General features: G+C 34.1%; 1 long non-coding RNA gene across 1 annotated transcript; it reads right to left on the minus strand.

Annotated features, from left to right (window-relative positions):
• Positions 1-4,308: 4,308 nt before the first annotated feature.
• On the minus strand, positions 4,309-11,138 carry LOC131146085 (uncharacterized). The gene is made up of 3 exons (XR_009134218.1): positions 10,666-11,138; positions 5,325-7,151; positions 4,309-4,619 (listed from the first exon to the last, which is right to left on the minus strand). It is a non-coding gene; the product is annotated as an uncharacterized LOC131146085 (long non-coding RNA).
• Positions 11,139-12,967: the final 1,829 nt, after the last annotated feature.

Raw genomic sequence — 12,967 nt, forward strand, 5'->3', positions numbered from 1 at the left:
TTTCTTTCTTTTTTACCCTTTTAGGCTCCCATGCAGGCATAAAACATGTTTTTTAGAACTCCCTCTTTATCTTCTCCCTCCGATCAATCATTACCTCTAACCATCTAGTTGCTTACTGATTTCCTTCATTTAAACCCCTTAAGATTTTATTTTTCTTACCTAAATGCAACCTAATAGCAAGAAAGCCTGAATGGAAAAAAAAGAAAAAATCTCATTATTTTTTGTTAACACCATATTTTGTTTAGGTGCCAATTTATAAAAAAAAACATAAGGTCAAAGCTTGGATTCGTCCACTCTCTTCCCTTGTCATTGCATTTTGGCTTGTTTCTAGCCATCTCACACTACCAAAAAGAAGACCTTTATAACTAGTGACGGTTTGAAATCATCACTAATAATAGGAAACTGTCACTAATACTCATTAGTGACGGCTTAGTGATGGTTACGAAGTGATGACTAAAACGGCGGTCACAACTAACTATTAGTGATAGTTTTAGAAATCGTTACTGAAGACATACTATTAATGATGGATTTTCAAACCGTCACTAAAAGTCATTCTATTAGTGATGGTTTCAAAACTGTCACTAAAAGTCATACTATTAGTGATGGTTTTGAAAATCATCACTAAAAGTCATACTATTAGTGACGGTTTCAAATCGTCACTAATTATAAAGGTCTTCTTTTTGTAGTCTAAGATGGCTACAAACGAGCCAAAATGCCAATTGATTACGCGCCGAAACTGCGTAATTGAACGTTTAACCCGAGCTTTACGATTTGTATTTTTAATTAAATGTCCAAAATTATCCAATATTTTAATAAAGTGCCAAAATCATCATTCTTGAACTTTATTGCACTATTTATGAAGTTTTGGTAATTTTTTGTCGCAGGAAAAATTCCCGGGAACCAAAACCGACACATGTTCGTATTTCGTACATAACTTTTCCGTCCAAGCTTCGATCGAGACGATTCAAATTTATGGAGGAAGAGGAAAGGATTATCTACAAATTTTTTGTTTTGAGTTTTGTGAGATACGGATTCCAGAAGAGTCAGATTTGCGACGAACAGAGAATAAATAAAATGAGAAAATAAAAAAATATATTTGAATAAATATCTGATGTGACCCGGCCATGCATGGCTGGGTCGGGTTAGTGCTATCTGGGTAGGGCTTCTTCCTTTTCTTTTTAAACCCCTCCAGCGCAGCCCGGTGACTCCTCTCCTCTCCTCTTCTTCTTCTTCTTCTTCTCTTCCCCTGTCCCTTCTCTTTCCTTTAGCTTTTCTCTGCCCTCTCTTTTGCCCATTCTCCCGTTCTAGTCCTCTGTTTATTTTTTCTCTTCTACTCTCTATTATTTCCAGCTTGCCAGTTCTCAGCTATCTGTTCTCCCAAACTCTCTTTGCTCCAGCCTCTCCCTCCATCTTTTGTAGCATCCTCTCCTCCGGCCACAGCACAGTAGGCCTCTCGGCCAGTTTCCAGCAGGCCTCTCGGCCAGTACCAGCCAGCAACAGCCCCGTAGCATACCAGCAGACCCGAGGAGATACTCCGGAGCATACAGCACAGCCCCAACAACACCAGCAGAGGCCATCCGTTCCACCAATACCAGCAGCTACTGCTGCTTTGTTTTTCTCTCTCTCGGCCACTTCAGCAGCACTACAAAGCCACCATCCTAAGAGCTTCACTCCAGATTTCCAACACTGGCAGTAGTAGATCCTCCTCTGCAACCACCCTCTGTTTTACTCTCTCTCTCTCTCTCTCTCCTTCTCTATTCTTTTCTTTTACTTTATTTTATTTGGATATTATGTTTTTGTTTTTTTTTTTTTTTTTTGAAGCTTAAGTGATCTAGATTCAAATGCTTATTTAGTATTATTCAAGTGACTATTGTTTTTTTTATTGAAGTTTATGGAAAGATGTAATTTTAAATTGCTGCAACTTGTTTATTTATTTAGTGATAGATTTAATTAATGCTTTAGTTTATTTAATTAATCTAGTGAAGTTTGGTTCAGTTCTAGTATAAAATAAAAAATAACATTCAAAGTTCGTGTTTTTATTGCGTTCCGTTATCGTTTAGATTGATTGATAGTTTAATTTTAGTTCGCGTTCTTGATTCGTGTTAAAAGTTCAGTATTTAGTCAGTGTTTAAATTGTGATTTTGGTTCTTAATTTTTGGTTCATGTTGCAGATTTGATTTTTATTGTGTGTGTGTGTGTTTGATTGAGTTTCCATTGCATTTTTTAATTCCTTATTTATAGTTGCCATATTTTATAATGCATGTAGGTATGTCCTTAAGTCGACTAGAATTTCCATACTTGTTTTTTTAAATTACGGGCCATTTAATTCGTCAGAAGTAAAATTGAACAACTCTGAAAAACCCCGAATCAGAACCAAGTTCACTGCATTTTTGTTTTCGATTGGACGAATGTAAATTTTAAAATTAAAACGCATTCCCTGAGGAGACGATTTAGCCCTTGGGCTTAATATTACACGACGTAACTCCTATACTTGGGATAGCTTTCAAGCTGCTCATTTTTCGAATGAGTCACCAATGACAAGGGAAGAGAGTGGATGAATCCAAGCTTTGACCTTATGTTTTTTATAAATTAGCACCTAAACAAATATGGTGTTAACAAAAAATATTGAGCTTTTTTTTTCTTTGCATATAAGCTTTCTTGCTATTAAATTGCATTTAGGTAAGAAAAATAAATCTTAAGGGATTTAAATGAAGGAAATCAGTGAGCAAATAGATGGTCGAAGGTAATGGTCGATCGGAGGGAGAAGATAAAAAGGGAGCTCTAAAAAACATGTTTTTTGCTTGCATGGGAGCCTAAAAGGGTAAAAAAGAAGAAAGAAAAAAAGTAAGTTGTGGTCTGGGGCTTCAAAATAGGTAGAAAATCAATTCAGAAAAACGATGAGGACAAGGAGGAAACCTTGAGAATGAGCACAATGCGGTTACAACTTCATGTGCTTGATTAGATAGTAGATGGATGTAAAGGGATTTAAAATTATTTAAAGAGTTCTACCCTAGTGGACTTTGGTATTTGGGTTTTTGATGATGTTCCAAGTTGTCTTGAAAGTGAATAAACCTAAGGTAATTAGATTTCATAAAGCAAAATTGTGCCTTGTTGTGTTTAAGGGTAGAGGGTATTTGCTTTGATGACCAGGACATTTTAGGAATACCTTGTAGGCCAGATCCAATTTAGCCTCTAATCCATGGTTTTTAAACCTGGACCAAACTAGTCGGTCTGACTCGGTTCATATGGAATTGATCACCAAGCTGGTCTGTTCAATACTCTAGAACCAAAAGTGAAGCAAACCGGTGTACCCGTCCAACTCGGTTCAAATCGACATGAACCGATCTAAATTAGGATCAAAGGCCAATCAAACTCGGCTGCTCATTAAAAATAAAAAATGCTGGGGTTTGAGCATAAAGCTACCTTGAATCCAATACCTCTCTAATGAAGCACCCTCCCTTACCACCAAGCTATATTATTTTTTCTATCTTTCAACGGATTAAATTTTATATATATATATATATATATATATATATATAAAATAACTAAAAATACCCAACACCTTATTCTCATATAAATATCAATAAAAATAAAATATAATAATAACTCTTAAGAATATCTTCAAAAAAATAAGAAAACAAATACAAATTTTATTTAGATAGTTGTTACCTGTTAGATTATCACGATTTTAGTTAGCCAGCAACTTCAATTAATCTTTTATAAAATATTTTATATGAGATTGGAATGATATTGTTTTTCTAATATATAGATTATATAAATATATAAATAAATATACTATAATGCGATTCTTATGTCACCACTTCAACCATCGATTTGATCTATCGATCCAACCGGTCACCGGTCCGGGCTTTAAAACTTTGCTCTAATCAAATCAACAACTTCTACAAAAGGGCTAATTCCCTTCTGAACAATGTAGTGGTGGATGAATTGTTCTGTCATGGGACTAAGAAAAGGAAGAGCTTCTGCCATCTTTAATCAAGATCTTGAAACAAGGGTAGGCATCTCTCAATCTGGCTTTTAGGATCTTTTTCCGAATACGATTACTATATTTGGCCCCATATTTTTCTTAATTGGTTCTTCTGTTTTGCGATTTTTCATTGTTTCAAACATGACCATACATGTGTTTTCATTTCTAATCTCTTTCTTCTTGTTATCATTTATTGGAAAATTTATAAATAACCAATTTTAAGATCGAAAAAAGGTTAGTACTCAATCAAGCAGAATAAAAATTAACACCACAACATCAGTATATAATTAAATAGTTTCACAAACTTTGTCAATCATACATATGGAATAGACCTATTTCTTTATATTTGTTCGTGCTGAAAAAGAAATATAGATAATGGTATTACAATTAGAGGTATTTGGTTGGATTTATCTAAAATATTGTACAATAAAATTTGCTGGATGATCTTACAAGAACACATTTGCTAAAGCACAACTCTATAACTTTGCAGAGACCCATTTTGGCTACAAAGCCATAAAATGATGAGTCCATGCAACCAGGAAGATCAAGGAAGCCAGCAGCCAAGACAACAATAAGCCTGCAAATCCCTCACGTATGTTGCATCTTTGCTGCCGAAAAGCTGAATCTCAACCTGACGAATACAATGCAACAAATATATTGAAGCATTAGTTTTATGTGGTAATCTTCTATCAAGTGATTTGCATATGAAATGAAAGACATGCTAGAGCCTATGTCTAAGCATGTATCTTTACACATAAGTGATTTCTCATATGTAGGATGGATTAAGTTCCAGCTAGCATTAGTTGTTTAATAAATAATTTGGATACAAAAACCAAGGTACTTGTCAAATTTACAAAGCTATTACTTTTGAATTAGTTGAAAACATGTGAGGCTAATCATCTTTAGGGTTTAAAAGGCTCTAGGGTAAAAGCACTAACTTGCCTTAAGATTTGATAAAAAGATGCATTATTTTTTTTAGGTTTTAAAAGCTTCACGAACCTTCCTTAAAGTTTGAAAAAAAGTTTTGTATCTCCTTGACAATTCAAAATCCTCGTAGAAGTCTAAAATATACATACCTTTTTTTTTTTCCAATCTATTGCTAAGAATCCTGATTGAAACCATGATGATTATATTAAATATCCTATAAAAAATATCTTAATAGCTAGCTATTCTAGGATTGAATGATATTTTGATGACCGTTATAGGACAGCTTAGAGTAAAGATTTGAAATTATTTAGATGATACACTACCACTATTATATAACCATTATAGATATGTTAAGAATTACGTACAAAATAAAAATTTGAAAATGTAGTATATAAATTTAGAAGATTACCTTCCAAGCAAAGAGGAAATTCACTCCACTTTTCGGCATGATATATTCTATAGATGCTTCATATCGTGAGTACATGCAGTGTGTCCTAATTTTCCCATACCACCCATCCCTATCAATGTAATAGGTTCTGTAGAAAGGCCTTGATCCATTAAGCTCTTGATTAGCCGCCACCATATACCAAGATACCTTAGCAACATGTTACTTCTTTTATACCTTGAGGAGGTTTTTAAATCCAAAAGATAGTATATAGAATGATTCCTCTATGTTCATGAGGCGAATGAAATTATAATTTTCTTTGTCCTATAACATATAAACTTAGTTAGAGGTAGTAAAAACATGGTTATACTCTACCAAAGGAGAAATATGTAAATGAAAAACTTTAAATATAGGAAAAGAATGAGATTATTAAATAAGATAACTTGAAATATATTAAAACTCATAAAAGCATGCATTGTGTAAGAAGGGTAAAAAATAAAAAGATGGTTTATATAGCCAACTGTGGCACAAAGATTTGTATATTTATGTAAATTGATTTCTCCTGCATTGTCATTAAGATACATGTAAGATATTTGATATTTCTTAGCTCGAGATCAATAAATACATGCAATATAGTTTGCAATTTAGCTTTTGTGTGTGTGTGTGTTGTTAGAGATTTATACTGGAAGACATGCTTTATGTAATCATATTTATTGTTTATTAATAACTTCAGTTATTCCATTTTAATGAGAATCTTTGTGAGTAATGTTTGTCTGACATTATCTATTTAATGATTATGCATGTGTGTCTTTTATTCTATATAGTAGGTGATCTAGTGTGTAGAGTACGACTTACACACAGAAGATTAGATCATCAGTTCTTATCGAATATAAGTTTATTGTTCACCGTCTTAAATGGAATTGGACACACCATTGATAGAACTGTAGCACAAGGTTTTAATAGGTCTGTTTTGACTATGGGGAATGGTATAGTTCCAACTTCTTGTGCTAGTACACTTTGTGTGTATTAAATAGAACCGTCTTGAGGTAATTGTTTTTATACTGACTATATAAAACAATTAATACCTCATGATTATTATGAGTACTTATGCTCTTAATCCTGATATGATTATTGGACACGTGCATGTAGTGTTTATTACTTTGATTCATAGAAGAGTGAGATTCTTTATGGGTTAACAAACTCAATGAGTTGGGTAATGATATTATGTGTATGGTGAACATTAGTTATTGATGGAATCCATGTCCCGATATCGGGATTGATGATACCCCTTTGAGAAAGCTTATAAGTTTTGATTGTGTCAAACCCTGCAAGTGGATTTTGAATCTGACAGATCAAATAAGTTAAGTGGAAGGTTTCAGGGAATTAATATGTCAATTAATTAAATTTTCAGTAATTTAATTTAATTGACGGGTATCTGTAATCTTTACGTGAGGAGATAAATAAGCATTTAATAATAGGAGCTTGAAATTAAATTTCGAATATGACATGGAGTGCAATTATAATTCTTTAGTGGTATGAATTGTAATTAACGTAATTAAGGATTATTCCGAGTTGGATTAGGAATTCTTAATTACGTTGGAAGCCCTAGTCATATTTGCCCTGAGGTCCTTGCTGTAGCCTATATACATACACCCCATTCAGCGGCGAGGGTTAGAAAAAAACACACACACATAGAGGCAGACGTCTTCATGAGAAGCAAACCCTAGCCGCCGCTGACGAGCCCACTCTCTGAGAAGCAAGGTGTGTTCGAGAAATATAGTAGAAGATCCCTAGTCGTCATCAAGAGTTCTTCTTCAATCTCGCAGATCTGGGAGTTCCTCTTCATGCTTGCTGATTCAAGATCAAACCAGAGAAATCTCATAGTTATGATCCTAATCACGTAATTAGGGTTTGCAAGATCAAATTTTTATTGTGATCTGAGCATTAAAGATCGAATTTTTGTTTAACCCAAGTATGCAAGATCGTTTTTTTTTTTTTTGTTATCCATATGCACTACAGCCAGATCTTAGGACTATTCCGCAGCAGACCCCTTCGTGTGTGTGTGTAGAGAGAGAGAGAGAGAGAGAGAGAGAGAGAGAGAGAGAGAGAGAGAGATAACTAAAGTGAGAATAAAATAAATTTGAGAGAAATGGAGAGATGCAAAGATGTTGTCTAGAAAAATGTTATTTATATTTATATGCATGGAAAGAAGAAATGGGAGATTTAGGTGCAACAAAGTACCTTATTTGGTGAGGACAATGAAAAGGAGGGTTGTAATTCTGTATGTCTATTTGTATGTGTGTGTGTGTGTCTCTCAGAGAGGAAGAGAGAGAGAGAGAGAGAGAGAGAGAGAGAGAGAGAGAGAGAGAGAGTATTTTTTGGATGGATGATGATAAATAATGATATTAATATGTATGAGATGAAGATAAAGCATTGTTAGTCGAGAAACATGAGAGAGATAGAAGATATTGCTTTATTGGACGAACACAAGTTCCACTACTTATAACTTTAAATTGATAATGACAAATATAGGTACACAATAATAATAATAATAATAATAATAATAATAATAATAATAATAATAATAATAGGGGAGAAATAGAGAGCAAGGGAGAAGGAGAGAGGGTAGATGGCAACAAATAGTGATATTTATTAAATCGAGAAACTTTTGAGTTGATTTGAGCATAACTAATATAAAAGAGACATGCATAGCTTATCCGGTGAGGACAAAATAAAATGGAGCGTTAATAATGTTGTGCGTGTGGAGAGAGAGAGAGAGAGAGAGAGAGAGAGAGAGAGAGAGAGAGAGAGAGAGAGAGAGAGAGAGAGAGAGAGAAGAAAGCATATGGCAATAAATAGTAATATTTGCCAAGAAAATTTTAAGTTGATTTGACTATTACTTACATAAAAGATATGCACATAATTTCATGACATGGAGATCTCAAAGGGCAAAATGGATCACCTTGTCCAAGATCCCCCAAAGTGTCAAGGAGTCAAGCCCATTTGATGGTAAGGCTACAACAATTCCAACCTAGCCATACTCATCCTTATCGAAGGAAAAACTCAAGTATCTAACTTAGTGATCAAATCTCACGACTCGAACTCCTTTGAACCATTTAAGGTTGTCACTAAGGAAACCGAAATTGAATGGTAAAGGTGTTAAATGCACATTTGACTATCACTAAGAGTAACTTTCATCCCTATAGCACAATTCTTGTGTTAACGTACCCATCACTTACCACCCCCTAGTCAAGACTAGGGGAAGTAACACTATGCATTACTCAAGTAGGGCACATAAAGGATTAACACCCCTCAATAGTCCAATTAGATCTAGAATGACTTTGCCCAACCGTATGGCTGAAGTCCAAGAAATGATGGACATCAAAACTTTAGGTTGAGAGTATTTCACAATCTAATTCCCAAATAGATTTTTCCATAAAGATCCCAGTCCCTCATAGGAGCCCAAAACACCCCTCGAGGGTGTCAAGAACCTGCTCTTGAGCGCTCCTCAGGGTTCTCAGTTAATACCCAAAAGGATACTAGTAGAGATAAAGTGCTTACCTAATGTTCCCCTAAAATCATGTATCCAAAGTATTCCTATTCACATATGAGTAACCACCAAGGATCTAATAATCATACATCTTGGTTTGAGAACACCACCTTAAATACTATTGGGATCAACCGCAATGTCACACTAACATACCAAAACCATACCCATAACAACCATATATTTGAATCCACATAAACCAACCTTCCTTCCAAGTTAGAATCATAATCCAAAGTCATGTGTTAAGGTCCAAAAACTCTAAGACCTAACACATAGCTTATTTGGTGAGGAAAAAAAATAAAGTATTACAAATTTTGCTAGTGTACACACACTCGCACATACACAGAGAGAGAGAGAAAGAGAGAGAGATGACTTTTGTTGATAAGACATGTAGCAAGTGAATCTCATTTCTTCTAACATCACACTTTATCACAAGTGGGACCTAGTCAATATAGCTTGATAGGAATACAACTTATCATGAGTGGGATCCTCTATCCCTCCAAGTGTTCATGTGCCTATTATAGATGCAATTTGACGATAAATGAAATTATTAATTAAAAAAACATGACAGGACTCATTAATCAATAAACTTGTGAGTTATAAATATAACATTTTGGATAGACATAAATGCAATTAATCACAAATAAATTATGATAAATAAGGTAAGACGAAAAAACATACATATGTGCAAAAGAGAGATTATTGATTGATGGTGAGAAATAGTAATATTAATTGGAAGATATAATGACAAAGCATTATTAATTGATAGAGAAATGTAATAGAGATAAATGGTGGTGCTTATTGGGTGGATGTAAGTTTTATTAGTTAATCTTAAATATATTACGACAAATATAGATAATAATAGAAAATAATATAAGAAAGAGTGCTTACTAAATGGATGACGATAACCTTTGGTATTATAATTAACAAGTGAAGTTATATATCTCAGATTATGTATCTAGTAATGTGTCTTGAACATGCACAAGGGTGGACTCTAAACTTTGGAGACACATGAGTATAGGGTCCACCCATGTTTATGTCCGTTACAAATCATGTGATATCACACCAATCAATATTTCCCTTGAAAAGGTAGCAACAAAGAGTCATAGATTGGGAAAAGTAAGAGAGACGAGAAGGCAATGCTTATTATATAGACACGAGTGTTATTATTTAGTATTTAGATTACTAAAAAATATAATAAAAGAAAATATCTATGGGTGTGTGTGCATGTGTGCGAGAGAGAGAGAGAGAGAGAGAGAGAGAGAGAGAGAGAGAGAGCTCTTTGAATGGATGGCAACAACTAGCGTTATTAATTAGGAAGACTTAATGACAAAATATCATTAGTTGATTTCAAAATATAAGAGAGGTGAAACGAGTGCTTGTTAAGCAGATGTGAGATTCATTGATAAATATTAAATTGATCTTGAAAAATAGAGATAATAGGAGAAAAAAATTGTGTGTGTGTGTGTGTCTGTGTGTGTGTGTGTGTGTGTGTGTGTGTGAGAGAGAGAGAGAGAGAGAGAAAGAGAGAGAGAGAGAGAGATCTTTTTGGATGAATGACGACAAGTAGCGTAATTAATTAGGAAGAGTTAATGACTAAATATCATTAATTGATTTAGAAATATAAGAGTGATATGATCAATATACTATTTTTATACAAAAAACTTCTTTCAATCATTCCCTTCATGACTTGAAGAATTTTATTTTGTAAATGTTTTATATTAAAATAAAATGATTTATTGTCAAGGGATAATCAGAAGAGTGTAGGAGAAGATCCAAAAGGGAAAAAAAATAAAGAAGAAGATGCAAACACTATACCTTCAAGGAGTAAAAGTGGGGGAGATCCCCTTTTGATTTTCTTCCTCTTTACTTATTTTTTTCTCTTTTCTTCCATAGAGAATTGAGTTTCTTAATTAATGTCGAAAATGAGATCAGAAAAAGTGGAAGAGTAAGAACTTCAATTATGAAGAAATTCTTGTTCCCGCACTCAATCTTTCTCGCACTTTCCTTTTACTTCCTTTTATGTTCTCTCACTTTCTCAGTCTCTTGCATGGAAAAATGAGGCTCTCCTCATGGAAAACAAGATTGGAAAGGGTGGAAGAGGGAGAACTTTCAGCACGAAGAAATTCTCTTTCCCCCACACAATCGTCTCACACTTTCGTCTTTTTCTTTATTTTCCCTCCCTCTTTCTCAGTCTTTTGCTTATGCTATTTCCAAGAATGAGAGAGGAGGTGTTGGGAGCTAAGGCAGAGAGAATGATGAAGGAGAAAATAATAGGAGAGTGCTTGTCTAAGCATACCCCTCAGTGGCTCTATTTATAGCCAAAAAGAGGAGAGAGAGAGGGGCAAATATGACTTTTTAATCTTTAAAATATCATTTCTCGTAATAGAAAAGAGGTAAATAACTCAAACTAGTAGGGGTTATGAAGTAAATTCAATAATAAATTTGGGAAAAGTATTTTGAAAATCCCACAGACTAAAGAAATAAAAAAAAATGGGCATAAATACCCCGAGCATGTGGGGTCCACTCTCCTTGTAGCTCATTGGTGGGCTTCACTCTCCTTAGATATTTTTCCTATTTTTAAAATAAAATCCTTCTTTTTTTTTTTTTTTGGTTGTCTATTTTGCTTAGATATGTGATCTCACCTAATTGCCTTCAATTAAAAAGCAAATGCTTGACTTTGACTCTTTGGCTACATTAAATAATTTTATACTCTTTTTACAATTATTCTTTGTTTTTCTTAATTTTTCTCAATTTCCTTGGTTTTTTCACTATTAACTATTTATTTTTCAAAAAAAATAGTGTAAAGTCCTCATAAAATTTTCAAAATATCATAGAAGAGTTGAAATTTTATTTTTGATACGTGAATCCAAAAAATAAAAATAAAAATAAAAATTGTAGGATTTTAATATCAAACTTGAAAAATATTTTTTCCACCAAGAGAAAATATTTTGACTCACAAAATCTGGAATTCTTATTTAGTCATCTCGATAATCGACACATGAAACCTTGAGATTGGTTGATTTTGTAAATTTTCCTTTTATGACTTTTAATGGCCAAGTTTTAAATAGAAACACATTTCTTTAACCTCCTATTAATTATTTTACCATTTTTTCTCCTCAAAACATGAATTTGTACAATATTTTCCCTCAAATTTTTTTAGTTGCTTCCATTGTCAAAATTTTACAAATTTTTTTGTCAAAAAAGGGTGTTGATAATTGTGTTTGTATCTACTCTTTTGCTTTCAAATCTTCTCCCTTTCGATCTCTAATCTTCACTCTCTCTCATTTTGAATCTCTATTTTGCAAGTCCCAAATAAAGGCTCCATTACAAAGAGCTTGAACCTTACTTCTTTTAGATTCCAACCCAGATCTCTCAAAGGTAAAACCCTCTTTCCTTCCTTTATTTGATCTCTCTTTTCTTTTCTATTTTTTTCTCTTGTGTTCTCCTGATTTTTCCCTTGAATTTTCTCACGGTTTCCCATGAGCCAAATAGGATGGGGGCTGGGGTTGACTTACCTGGGTTAGGTTAGATGGTTGGGTTTGGTTAAAGTGATTGCGCTAGGTTGGGATTTGATTGTTTTTATTATTTTAGGTGGGTTGGGCCTAAGGGATTAATCCAAGTGAGCTTTTGGTTGTTGGGCTGGCTAGCTTAAAGGCTTAGGATGATGGTTGGGCTAGGGACTAGGCCAGGTCTAAGACATGTTAGGTTGTGGAGGATTGGGCCAGATCCAGGGTAGTTAGGTTGGGTCAATGAGTCAGTTGACCCAAGTTAAGGTTAACCTAGATCAGGCTATCGGGTTAGGCCTGGGTCATTAGACCCGAGTTGGGTCTAGTTGACTCAATCAAGTCTAGTTGGCTCAGGTCAGGTTTGGCTGACCTTGGATCTAGTTAATTTGATATAGATAATCAGGTCAGAACTCGGGCACGCAAGTCAATACCCAAGTCTGTTTGGGATTGTTTATAGGGTTTTTACTGGCTTTTGGAGCTTTGGTTTGGGGATTTTCATTAGGAGTTTTTTTTGTCTTTGTTGGGATTTAGTTTAGCAAATTTAAAGAATCTTTTTGGATGGTTTTGGATTCTAATTTTGGGAATCTTAATGGTTCTGTTGGGGATTTTTG

Source organism: Malania oleifera, chromosome 13, assembly GCF_029873635.1.
Source record: "Malania oleifera isolate guangnan ecotype guangnan chromosome 13, ASM2987363v1, whole genome shotgun sequence".
NCBI lineage: Eukaryota > Viridiplantae > Streptophyta > Magnoliopsida > Santalales > Ximeniaceae > Malania > Malania oleifera.